At 43.4% G+C, this 13618-nt stretch overlaps 1 protein-coding gene and 1 long non-coding RNA gene across 3 annotated transcripts in view; one reads left to right on the forward strand and one right to left on the reverse strand.

Moving 5' to 3' along the window:
* Positions 1–13618, reverse strand: part of TAFA1 (TAFA chemokine like family member 1) — a 506957-nt gene that overhangs the window by 248737 nt on the left and 244602 nt on the right. The window lies entirely within an intron of this gene.
* LOC147583552 (uncharacterized) lies at positions 8547–10001 on the forward strand. The gene is made up of 2 exons (XR_015243173.1): positions 8547–8635; positions 9071–10001. It is a non-coding gene; the product is annotated as an uncharacterized LOC147583552 (long non-coding RNA).

The following is a 13618-nucleotide window of genomic DNA, read 5'->3' on the forward strand; positions in this document are numbered from 1 at the left end:
CGGACGCTTAACCGACTGAGCCACCCAGGCGCCCTCATATGGTACAGCTTAATGACAAAGTGGAACTGTGTTATTCCACAGAATACAATACATTTCAGGTCAACTTTTTTTCTCCTCTTTCCCTCCCTCAACAAACTACTTAAAAAATAGAATAAAATTCTAATAAAACTCAATATGCCAGATGAATATTAGTCTGATCCCCCATCAGAATGATAAAGGAGGTTTACTCTACAATTATATTACATATTTATAAAGAAAAACTTTGAAAGTGGTTTCTTTTACAATGATGGATGTCTGAACACTAACCATAAAAAGTCATAAAAAAATTAAGCATCTTTGTTTAGCTGCTGCTAAGAACATATGCATGATGTACAGTATTTCAATTCAGGGGACACATTTCTACCTCTCGAGAAAACTTTGCACACAAATCAGTTGAAACTCCTCCAGGTGGTACATATTCTGCAACATTTTACCAAGTGTCAGGGCATTAATACTTTTTTTTTTTTTAATTTTTTAATGTTTATTTTTTTTGAGAGAGAGAGACAGTGTGTGAGAAGGGGAGGGGCAGAGAGAGAGAGGGAGACACAGAATCCGAAGCAGGCTCCAGGCTCCGAGCTGTCAGCACAGAGCCCAACGCGGGGCTCGAACTCACCAGCTGTGAGATCATGACCTGAGCCGAAGTCAGATGCTCAACAGACTGAGACACCCAGGCGCCCCGGCATTAATACTTTCACACCCGTTGTCTTAACTGGGCCATATGGCAATATCTGGAGTCACTGTGGGTTGTTACCACTGAAGGGGTGCTACCAGTTTCTAGTGGGCAGGGTGTAGCCATGCTGCTAAGCTGAACAGAATTCTTCAGTCCAAAGTATTAACAGTTCTGAGGCTGAGAAACCCTGATTTATATAATTTTTTCCCCCTGTCTTGTTACTTAGGTTCTATCTACCCTTCCAGGTAATTTGATTGCTTTGATTTCTAGATTTTTAAACATTGGGGTATTAGACTACAAAATGGCTGATGATTGTCAACATTTAAACGATTTCTTTCTAGTTTTAGAATTTTAACCCTAGATTTATGGCCACTTTATCTGAGAGATTCCTTTGTGAAACAAACGTTTGCTGAGTGTCTAATGAGTCCTAGGCACTGTCGCAGGCACTGAGAGTACAGAATAGAGGAAACGGGGTCTCTGTGAAAGAGAAAAAGCCCCCACACCTCAGGAAGCAGGAAACCCAGACAGGTGACAGCACTGGCGAGCAATAAAATTAATGAGTACACACTCAAGTCCAAATCCTAGTCAACCATTGCCTTCTATCTATTCATCAGACCCAACCACAGTCCTGCTTCCTGGTCTTTTGCACCTTCTAGCTCTTTCGCTGGACGAATATCCTTTCTTCCCATCTCTCCTCTGCTGGGCCTTTTGCGCCATTCAGGTCTCCGTTCCAATGTCACCTCTTCCCAGAGATATTTATCTCTGTTTATCCTAGCTATATCCTGTTATTCCCTGTTTATCCTAGCTACTATCTCCTCTAAGCTTTCTGTGTCTCATTGCCCCGTTCCATATTCCTGCTCTAAAATTCTCTTGATTACTTGTATAGCGTTTGTCTCTCCGACGGTGACTTTTTATGACTTTTGGAAAAACGGCCCACAGTACTTCAAGGCCTTGGATGACGCAACATCTGAAGACATGGGTGGTCTTACTTGAAGCCCTCCTGCCTTCCTTCTTTCTCCCTTCTAGCCACACCGGTCTTGCTCTGCCCCTTCATCAGAGCATGCTGCCTCCCACAGCAGTAAAAGGCACACCACAGGGAATAGAGTCAAATGATATTGTAATAGCATCTTGCGGTGACTAATGGTAGCTACACTTGTGGGGAGCATGGCATAGTGTGTGGAGATGGGCAATCACCATGTCGTATACCTGAAACTTACGTGACCTTCTGCATCAACTGTATTCGAATAAATAAATTGAAAAAAAGAAAAACATAACATCTTTGAGCATTTGCCTAAAATTCTTCCCACCTCCCCCTGGCAGGTAACTATTCATTCTTGAGCAGTTATCTTTCTTTTCTTTTCTTTTCTTTTCTTTTCTTTTCTTTTCTTTTCTTTTCTTTTCTTTTTAAAGTCTATTTACTTTCAGAAAGAGACACAGCATGAGCGGGGGAGGGGCAGGGAGAGAGGGACACACAGAATCCGAAGCAGGCTTCAGGCTCCCAGCTGTCAGCATGGAGCCCGATGAGGGGCTTGAACTCATGAGCTGTGAGATCATGATCTGAGCCAAAGTTGGACGCTTAACCAACCGAGCCACCCAGGCGCCCCGAGCAGTTATCTTTAAATGTGACTTCTTCCACTATCCACCAAGGGCTGCCTTCCATGTTTCTCCCCACTTATTACATTTTAATTATTGGCTTCTTTTGGCTGCCTTCTCTTTTAGGCGCAAGCCCTATCAAGGCAGAACCCCAGTTCTTAGGCTATGTGCTCAACAGATGCAGACTGATTAACTTCCTCCATCCAGCATCCTAAAACGGGTTTTGAAAAATTACATCTAATAGAATATTTAATAACACTTACCTTGTCTGCTTTGCTCAAGGAATACTAACTTTAGGCACACACCTCCACGGTGTTTCCACAGATTACGTGCGGACTAAATATTAATTCTGCAACATTAACAAAACTGTGAAAAAGGTCCTTTGCTAAGAGAATCACTTCCGGAGAATAGAACTCAATGAGAGAAAGAAAAAAAAAAAGGCAAAAAGAGAAAGCGAGCATGCACACATGGTCATAATCTCACTGAATTGAAGCAGGAGCCCATAACTGAACTTTCTAAGGCTAGTGACACACATGCCTCATGGGGAAAAATGCAAACACTAAAAGCCTCTGCGCTCTTGTGAGGTCCTGATGATGTGATTTATGGGTAGTGTAACTATCCAGTCCCCCAACGTCCTCCCGGTACAAAATATTGCCTCCCACAGCAATCCAGACCAACTCCTGGAGAAGCCAAAGCAGGCTGTGTCTTGTCCTTGAGGATATTAGTTGCAGAACGATTTTTGCAAAGCGCGCCGTGAAGCTCACATTGATCTGCCGGCAGCATTTGAATCTGCAAGCAGAAACGAACTTTGGCTTTTCTTGAATGTATTGGCATCCCGCACTGTTCTGCTCTTCATTTTTACCTGAACGCCAGAAAGAAAATGTCGGAGGAGGTGTGGAGAGTGTTCTCTTTCTAACTCTTTAGTTAATAAAACTTTCATCACAGCTCTTTTTACTCGTTTGCACCTCTCCATGAAAACCATCATCCTAAACACCCCCGAGTGAAACTTAATTAACCTATAATCTGGATTTAGGAACTTTATAGTCTGCATTTGGAATTGGACATTTGTTTGTGTACCCGAGTTACCACTGTTTGAAGTCATTGCAACTGGAAAAGAGAGAAAATAACACCATTTCGAGGCGAGCCAACCCGCGCAGTTCTCAAGAGGATCCACGCTAATTTCTTATTCTTTGGTGCATCAATATTCCCACACTGTTGCCTTGGGGAAGGTCTGGGAAGCTGGTCAGAGCAAATCACCGCATGTGACCTAAGCCAAACAGATTTGATAGAAGGGTTCATCTGGCTTAGAGATATTTATAAACTAGAATAAAATGTTGATCTAGGAGAGTCCTTAGAGATTGTATTCTGCATGCCCTTATTACAGTGAAACGGAGCTCCAGAGATTGAAAGCGATGCAAACAAGTGACATAGACACTCTTAAGGCTGCAAGTTTCTTCTTGTGTGGGTGACAATGTCACACATCCTGCCTCCTCCAGTGTAGCCCCTGTCTCCTTAGGGGATTTCTCTAACAGCTTTCTTTTTTTTTTTTTGTAACGTTTATTTATTTTTGAGACAGAGAGAGACAGAGCATGAACGGGGGAGGGTCAGAGAGAGGGAGACACAGAATCTGAAACAGGCTCCAGGCTCTGAGCTGTCAGCACAGAGCCCGACGCGGGGCTTGAACTCACAGACCGTGAGATCATGACCTGAGCTGAAGTCGACTGCTTAACCGACTGAGCCACCCAGGCGCCCCTCTAACAGCTTTCTAACTGGTATCGTCTCTACCAAACTCTTGCTCCTTCCCTACAGTACCAAGAGTGGTGTTAAAGATAAGTCAACTTGTTTCTTGCAACCGTGTCTCAATGCACAAAAAAAAACAAAAACAAAAATGAAGCAAGCTCTTGTCAACACTACAAGAGCACATATGATATGGCCCCTTCCTTTCTGCAATTACACAGTTTTTCCCTGACTAACCCTGCTTCAGCCCTACTTGTTCGGTTCTTCAAAGATATCCAGACTGCACTTAACTCAGGGCCTTTGCACTTCCTTTGCCCTCTGTTGGGAATGCTCTTCTCTTTCTCCTTTGCCTAGTTGAATTTTTTTTACTCTGTATCTCAACTTAGATCTCACTTCCTTTTACAAGCCTTGCTATAGGAAAATAAGGCTGCCTTAATTAGTAATATTTGTTTCTCTTGGTCTCTCTCTTTCCTTCATAGCATGTAGCAAAATTTGTTATTATTTTGCCGTCACATAGTTTTACCCCCCTTCCCCCAATTAAAATATAACCCCTGTCCTGAGCAAAGAGCAAGGGACAGAGCAGGCACTCAGTTCATCCTTGTAAGATAAAAGCATGAATGGGACTTGAATCCAAAGCGCTCACCTCCCAACCCAGTGCATATCCAATGGTGGGAAGCCAAAAGTATTAAAATAAAGGCTATTTTAATATGTTATCAGTTTCAGCCACTACCAACTCATTGTTTAACTTGATGACAAGTTTAGCTCTGTTTCAAAAACATTCACCACGTTCTTACTGTACACAAAAACTAAAGCTACCACAAGTTTTTTTTACTGCGAATCTTTTGAGTTTTAAAGTCTGAAGGGGTCTTAAAGGTTGTATTTGGAATCTCTTGTTTCATAGATGAGGAACCTACAGCGAAAAGGGATGCATTCCCATAAGTGTCACAAAAAAACGGCTGCTTAGGCTTTTAGTTCAACACGTAGTCTGTTTTTTAATCCAGAATCCCCCCAAATAGAATGAAGGCACCATTTGCCCAACTTGCATGGAATTATTAGGGTCCATTTACTACACCAAACGGTCATACACTTACCGATCGCCAATTGTTTGTGTCCTTGTCGTATGCCAAGTCCTGTGTTTTATGTTTCATGGGCTTGATCTGACTAGACCCCCATGCTTTCCGTTACTTTATCATAGTCACTGAAGAGATGAGGAAACCGAGGTTTAGCAAGCAAAGCAGGTCCCCAAGCAGGAGAATAATCGGAGGCCATATTGGTGCCAAAGCAGATGGTTTCAAGCCCGCCTCTTCCCTCCCTCTTTGAAGGGCACTCCAGTGGCACCTGGGAGCTGACACGGGTTTCCAGAGTGCCGTGCTTTATTACAAAAAAGCAGCTTTTCACCTGGTGAGAATAAGGCTCTTTTCACGGAAAGTGATTTTTATCCTTGGCAGAAAGCGAATGCAATACAAAGCCGTATTTCACTGTGCTCAGAGCTTGGATCTCCTCATACATCTCCATAAGTCAATAGGATTGGGGAAAGAGAATTTTCCCCTGGGCATCTACTTAGAGTTACAGAGTGCAAATAGCTATATACTTGGAAATCATTTAGCCACATTTCCATCATTTGAGTAAAACCCTCTGGCTGGCATCACATCCCCAATTCTGAGGTGAATAAGCTTATTGTGTACATTTATACACACACACACACACACACAAGTGTAAGAGTAAAATCTACTACGGAAAGTGACAAAATACTGGTAGGTATAATCCTCCACCCCAACTTCTCAACTCTTAACCCTTTGGAAGCTGTCAAGTATTTGCCAAAAACACCTTGTCTCTGACAGACATCAGGCACTCTTTCTTGTCAAGGCTTGGATTCTCTCTCACCCAAGTTTTTTTTTTTTTAAGGAATATATCACTTTTATTCCCTTTGAGATCTTAGAAATCAGTTCTTTTTCCTGCCCATAATCCATTCTTTCTTCTTGAAATAATACCCTGATTTTATTAGAGATATCGTCTTTATCACATTCTCAGGGATGTAGTGTGCATGGCCCGGGTCTGGCCAATTAGAAGGAGACAATTCCATCCCCCGGACTATTATTGGTTCCTGGACAAATGTGTGACAAAGCTAGGCCTACAAAATTCCATCTCAGGACTTCCATGGGTCTGTGCTTGGAAAGCAGGTGTTCTTTGTTTCATTGGAGTTTTATGCCGTGGTGGGAAATACAGCTGGAATGGATCGTGGCCCTCTTTGTACCAGCGGAGAGATCTTTCCTGAGATGGAAACCAAACCAGAAGAAAGAAACACCAAGAGATGGGGAGGAAGAGAGAGCAAGAGAGGCGGGCTGTGGAACAGGACACTGATCCCCTGAATCGTGCCATGCCCCAAACCAGCCGTATCCTGTGAATTGCAGTTATTCAACCCAACAAATTCCACGACCACCACCCCCTGCCTTTTTTTTTTTTTTTTTTCGGTTTAAGCAGTTTTACTTGGGTTTGTATCATTTTCAACAAAGACTCTTGATTCATATAGATCAAAAATCAATGCTTTTAAGAAGTCTTCAATAAAAGCAATATTTTCTGTTCTTTTCCCATCATTCTGAGCTCATTTTCTAAATGGCTCATATAAGCTAAATGGCTCCCATGTGCTTCCCTAATGAATTTTGATTGAGGGTTGACTTTCCTCTACTGTTTAATCTATGATATGTCCCACAGCTGCTGGTGGGTTAGTCTACCACACCTCCCAGGAAATAGTTACTTTTGACCTTTCCACGAGAACCTTCATCCAAAGGATCAACACCAATGTTAGAAGCTCCACGCCAAGTAGAAACCTACTTGTGGTTGAATCATTTGGCAGTTCCAGATTGCATTTTCATCCTTGGCCCACAGATAACCCTGACCTCTTGAAAAACCCTTGGTACCAACAGGAGTCAAGTTCCAAATGATTGTACTGACGGGGAAATCAGTGCTGCATGAAAACACTAAGCCACTTGTATATACACTGAGCATTGTCTAACTTTCCACATACAGTAACATTAAATACTTCCTAATTCCAAGTACAATGTTAGAAACGTTGGAATGGTCTCTCCTCTTCTTCCTAAATACAAACACACCAAATGTGTTGCGCCTGGGTGGCTCAGTTGGTTAAGCCTCTGACATCGGTTCAGGTCATGATCTCATGGTTCATGGGTTCGAGCCCCATGTCAGGCTCTGTGCTGACAGCTCAGAGCCTGGTGTTTGCTTTAGATTCTGTCTCCCTCTCTCTGCCCCTCCCCTGCTTGCTCACTTCCTTGCTCTCTCTCTCTCTTTCTCTCTCCAAAATAAATAAACATTAAAAACCCACACCAAATGTGACAAGAATCACCTCAAAATATTAACCGCTTACATCTGAACTCCTGTGTTCTGATGCTTGCTAACCCTCCACTGAGGCCATCCACAAACCCATCTAGGCACCTACTACTTTCAAACTTCCTTTAACCAGGGGTTTAGAGAGGTTCCCTTAGAAAGCAATAGAGAATAGACTGAAATCCACTTCTGCTGGAATCTAGAAGTCTTGGAGCCACTTCAATTCTGTACCACAACAGAGGGGAAGAATACATTTGGATGTGGTTCCTGGAAACCTTTTAGCACTGGGGAAGGGCATCAGACTTCCCAGAGTTGAGATGGGAACTATTTCACCAAACAAAGATCTGAGCGAACAGGTTCTGGCACGGCCTTTGGTTTTGTTAAAAATCGGTGACCTCTCGGGGCACCTGGGTGGCGCAGTCGGTTAAGCGTCCGACTTCAGCCAGGTCACGATCTCGCGGTCCGTGAGTTCGAGCCCTGCGTCGGGCTCTGGGCTGATGGCTCAGAGCCTGGAGCCTGTTTCCGATTCTGTGTCTCCCTCTCTCTCTGCCCCTCCCCCGTTCATGCTCTGTCTCTCTCTGCCCCAAAAATAAATAAACGTTGAAAAAAAAAAATTAAAAAAAAATCGGTGACCTCTAAAAGCACTAGAAACGAGTGGACCCCTGTCTTGAAGTTTCCCAATGCGTAATCCCAGAGTCTGCCTCACGGTCATCTCCAGGAACACTGATAAAAAGGAGAATCCCCAGCCTCATCCTCATCCTACACTTACTGAATCCGAATCTGTATTTCAATAAGTCCCCCAAGTGGTGCAAATGCACACCCAGATTTGCAATCAACTGGACTGGGCCAAGCTATCAGTGTGTGGTCCTTAGAAGAGCTGCATAAGCATCAATGAGAACAAGGCTGGCAGATGTGGAAGAAAAAAAGAAAGGAAGGGGGAAGGGAAGGAGGGAGGGAGGCAAGTGGAAGGGAAGGAAAGCAAGGGAGGAAGAAATATTCACATTCGCTGGAAACTCTCACATGCCTGGTGTAATGGGAGATTAGAATTAATGTTAGTTCAGTCAGGCAAGACAGCTTAGGGTAATGAGTTAGTGTCAGCCACTCTGAAAGTTTACATCTTTTTCAATTATCATGATTACTCAACTGACTGGTTTCTTTCTAACAGCAGGAAAGGGCAAGGAGCAAGCCAGAGAAGCAACAATAGCAGCCCCTACAGCATATGCATAAGGAAAGCAGAGCAGAAATGTCAACCAGGTAAGAGGGGGGTATTTTTAGGTTTCTGGAAGAAAACCGAAGGGCTTCATCCGACCCTCTTCTCCCACCCATCAGGGTGTCTGGCCACTGGCCACTGTTCATTCTTTTCCTTTCTATCCCTTTCACCTTTCATTTCCTTCGCCCTATTTTCTCCCAGTGTGGGGGAACAATGATGATAATGGCCATCAAAGAGAGGTCAAGTAGCAGAGGAAGAAAATGCCTCAGGAGCTCTAATATTTAGCTGACAATTGAACTGCCCACCCCCCCCCCCCCAACTTGTCAGCACCACGGTGCACTGAGTCACCGGGGCCAGGCAGTTTTGGTCTCTGGTTTGGATGTGCTAAACCTCCAAATGTCAAAGTTAAGGCAACACCTTAAAATATATCTCTTCTTGTTGAAACTGAAATGGCGTTTTCTCCCCTCTTATTTTCTTAGATTCCTGACCCGGCTGTCCTTTTTTTAGAACATTGTCTTTCGGTGCCAAAACTTTAGGCATCTTCTCGAAATAAGAAGGGCACGTAATGGCTGTCAAAGACTTCAGAACTTTATTTTTGGAGCTGGTGTCATAAAAGAGAGCGACAAAATGATGCTGAAAATATGTCTCACCTCTTACCTTTTCCACACAGTCAGAAAATCTCAACACAAAGAACAAGCCAAACGCACTGTCTGGACTGCCAGTGGCAAGGGACCACAGCCCTTCTAATGAGTTCATGACTGAAAAACTCCAGAACTGAGTCATCTTAGCCAGTTCGTGTTCCTAGTAGCACCTCGTAGCCCTAATAACATCTGACAATTGTCTAGCAGAGATGTATCTCATGCCAGTAGTCTTCCTACTGCGGACGACTTACTGGAAGAAACAAGAAGGAGACAGGGAAAGAGCCCTCAGAGGAAAAGAAAAGGCAGAATTGAAAAGTTACATACACAAAGAGTAACGTAAGGGTTTGGATCTCCCCACCCCTACCCCTTAAACATTAGAAAGGAAATCCTTCAAGCAACCTGTGCAGTGGAGAACAAAATTTCCAGGAGTTACCAGAGAAACCTTGCCGTAATCGAGAATCCTTTTGTGAGGAGGAGTCCCCACAAATTCGCTACACAAATTCACTTACATCGAGGTGGTGACAGAAAGCTTTCCATCCAGAGCAGGGGGACAATTCTTGAGACCTCTAGGTACACAGGCTCTAGAGTCCCACGGTTGAGCTTCAAGTGTTGCCTTCAGACTCGATTTTTTGGTAAAGCTGGTATGAGTAACTTCAGCTTTTGGAGCTCAGATTCCTTATATGAAATGACAATAGTTTACCCACCTTAACGCAGACGCAGGATCGTTTTGTTTGAATAAAATAATACATGCAAACTGCTTAGTAAAAAGTATGGGTGTAGAAGTCTTAATCTATGTGTCCCAGTGTCCCAGTTTATACCAGGGGGTGGGAACACATGGTTACCCTGAGGAGAAATTCAGCTCTTTGTTAATGTACCCCTGGGAAGGAGGCTCATTCGCATGCAGGAAGACTATCCCTGGGAAATCGGTTTTTACTGGCACCCAATGCTCCCTGCATCTTCGGGAATATTCACAGGAGAAACTGAGGTGTATTCATCCACAGAAGCCTCCTTCGCTTGACTAAACCCAAGAGTGGATGTGCCCCACTAAAAACCAGTCAGGCAGGACACATGGCTTCAGATTATGGCAATAAGCCAATTAAAACCACACGCTTACGCCTGGGAGCTGGGCAGCATCCCCTAGGGAAGATGGTTGCAGAAGCCAGATAAGCTGATGGACAAAGGTGGCCCGATTCTCTGGCCTTCCTTTCCTATTCTCTGCACATCCCCAAGCATCTAGAAACCGCATTTCCTGCTCTAGGTCTCCTGGAATGATCCGTGCTCCCAATCCCTAGCCAAGAACGGACAGCCCTGTGTTCTAGAAATGCAGCATTTCAAACCTGGAACAAGTGTGGTAAAGGAGAATAGCAATCCTGGGCACGCCACGGAGGTATAAAGATTCAACACACTTCTGTTTGTGAAAGCTCTTTGTAAACCTTAGAAAATGAGCCAAATGTCAGTATCACTAGCAGTGGAAGTGAAGGGAGGCAGAGATTTACTCAGGGTCAGTCTATCCGGACCTCCTCCTCGAGGAAAGGACATGCATTATGTTTCTTATAAAACCTTTAACTCCACAACACACATCCTAGAGATCTCTCCAATTAAAGAGGTTTTCTATCTCCCTCTCATTCCATTAAGCCCCAAATCAAACTTCACTCTTCACCAATGGCAGGGACACCCTTACCCCAATGGTGTCAAAACTTAAACGACCATCCTGGCTGTAGCTGAAATCGCGCCCCATGAAAACGATGACGTTCCACTTCTGTCTCAATTCAGCCCCAGCGGTGACCACTTTACTTTAATGTTGCCCTTATCACGGGTGCTTTCTTTTCCCTACAAAGGAAAGGTTTTACGCCCTTAAGTATAGCAGCTTGGCATGTGCAGGAGGAATAAGAACTGGCTGACTGCGTCTGGGGAGTCTCAATCTGACGGCGCCGGTCAATTTAGAAACTCAAGACGTTAGCATTCCACCGACTGTATAATTTTTTTCTTCTCAATATTCAGACCTTTTACTTGAAGGTAGAAACCCTTTAAAATGACATGTGAGAGGGGTGAAGTGTCCCGGAGAAATAGCTCAATGCTATTGGGCCTGGCACCTTAATGAGCCACGTCAGGGCCAGGTGGTCCAGACCCTTCTAAAGGGCTGGTTTAGCTTCTCTGTCACTCAGCAGTGCTTGTAGAGCATGGGAGGGAAGGGACTTGGCTGTCTTGGGCCAGCTCTGGAACAAGCCTCACAGAGACAGCTCCTTCCAACTGGCTGCGAAGCTGTGTTTTTCATGTTCATGTGATCTTTCTAAGGACTGAAGACGAACTCAGGAAGTTCGGGCTTCACATCGCATTTGTGCCCTAGAAAACTTCCTCTCCCTACAGGGACAGATCAAAACATCCTTCCGACATTTCAGAATTCATAGAAATTCCCACTGGGAACATCAAGTGTGATGTGGCCAAACCTTGCCAGGAGTCAATAGGCCGGTCTTGGTGGGACGCTGGGTGAGTGTGCTAAATCATCTTTAATTAACGAATGAGTTGCCCTTGATGGTGGGGAGTCATTTTCACATGAAAAGACCTCTCAAATTAGGTTGATGTTGGAGGCAGCAGGGCCAGGGCCCCTTTGGAATACACAGGGAGCATGCTGCGGTTAGATTTCCTAGCAAGAAATGATTAAGACAAAGAGAGTGAAATCAACACATGTTAATAATGGCTGAGGAAAATTAAATAGGAGATTGTGATCTAAGTGAACAGAGGCTCAGAAAGGGTTTTTGATGAGATTCTTTTTAAAAAAAAAAGCTTTCGAGTTAAACAGAACCGTGATGAGGGGAAAATAAAAATTGGAAGGATGGAAACTATACTAAATTGAACATGTTTCTTGCATTGCCAGTTAAGCAGCCCCGGAATTTCTAACTTCAATATTATATAAAAATGCCCCCAATTTTTATGTACATTTTCATAACACATGCTAATTTTATACAAGGGCCATATGTTATTATAGGAGCTCTTAATAATTATCGATAAAGTCTTACCATCTTTTGTCAGCTTTACTGAGGTATAACTGGCAAATAAAATTATATTTAAAATGGACAACCAACATGATGGTCTGGTGTTTGTATATATTGTGAAGGGACTCCGCCCAGTAGGTTAACATAACTATCACCTTACACATCAACCTTTTTTACTTTTTTTCTGGGTTGAGACATCTAAGCGCTACTCTTTTAAGCAAATTTCAACTGGACGTGCAGTGTTATCAACTGTGTATCGTCGCTACATTATACGTTACATCCTCACAACTTATTGGTAATCTGCAGATTCTTATTCAGTGAGTGTGGGGTGGGGTCTGGGATTCTGAGTTTCTAAAAAGCTCCCAGGTGCTGCTCGTGTCTGGACTGTGTTTTACATGGAAAACATGCTAGGATACCTTTGATGATATCCAAAGCAAAACATGGCCTGACATCGGAGGAGAAGGCTTCCAGTGTTAGGCATCAATTTACAAAGTTATTACAAGACTCTGAAATCACACCATCCACAGCTGGTATTTCTTGTTCTGTGGAATAGCATTATCAGAAATTTTGATTTGCAAATATTCACTGAACACTAGATTCACCATGGCAACCACTCAGTTAAACAAAATGACTAAGTCACATCAGTTTCTTATTATTCTGAAACAAAATATTTTAAAGGAAATACTCTGTAACAGAAAGCCAATTTTAAGTTTGTTTGTTTTTAAACAGAGACAATATAACATACTCCTAAGAATCAAAACAGTCAACAACATGCCATACAGGACCCCTGACCAATCAGAACCAACATGTTGCATCAACTTAAGTCATGGTATACTAGCTAGGCAACCAGGGTATATTAGCTAAACGTAACTCCTGATTTCTAACCCACTTTGGTTATTTTTTTTAAATTTTAGAATTATTTTAGGTTAAATTTTTTTTTAACATTTATTTATTTTTGAGACAGAGAGAGACAGAGCATGAACGGGGGAGGGTCAGAGAGAGGGAGACACAGAATCTGAAACAGGCTCCAGGCTCCGAGCTGTCAGCACAGAGCCCGACGCGGGGCTTGAACTCACGGACCGCGAGATCATGACCTGAGCCGAAGTCGGCCGCCCAACCGACTGAGCCACCCAGGTGCCCCAGGATTATTTTAGGTTAATAGAGAGTTGCAAAGCTACTACAGACAGCTCCTGCATATCCTTTATTCAGCTTGGCCTAGTATTAACATCCTATATAATCACAGTTCATTTGTTAGAACTAAAAAATTAACAACGGTACATTACTGTTGAGCAAACCAGAACCGCCTTTGAATTTGACTAGCCTTTTCCCTTTTGTCCCTTTCTTCCCCGGGATCACACATTTTATTTAGTACATGTGTGTCCTTTGTCTCCTC

The sequence above is a fragment of the Puma concolor genome, chromosome A2 (genome assembly GCF_028749965.1).
Source record: "Puma concolor isolate L17-30 chromosome A2, mPumCon1.1.hap2, whole genome shotgun sequence".
NCBI classification, from domain to species: Eukaryota; Metazoa; Chordata; class Mammalia; order Carnivora; family Felidae; genus Puma; species Puma concolor.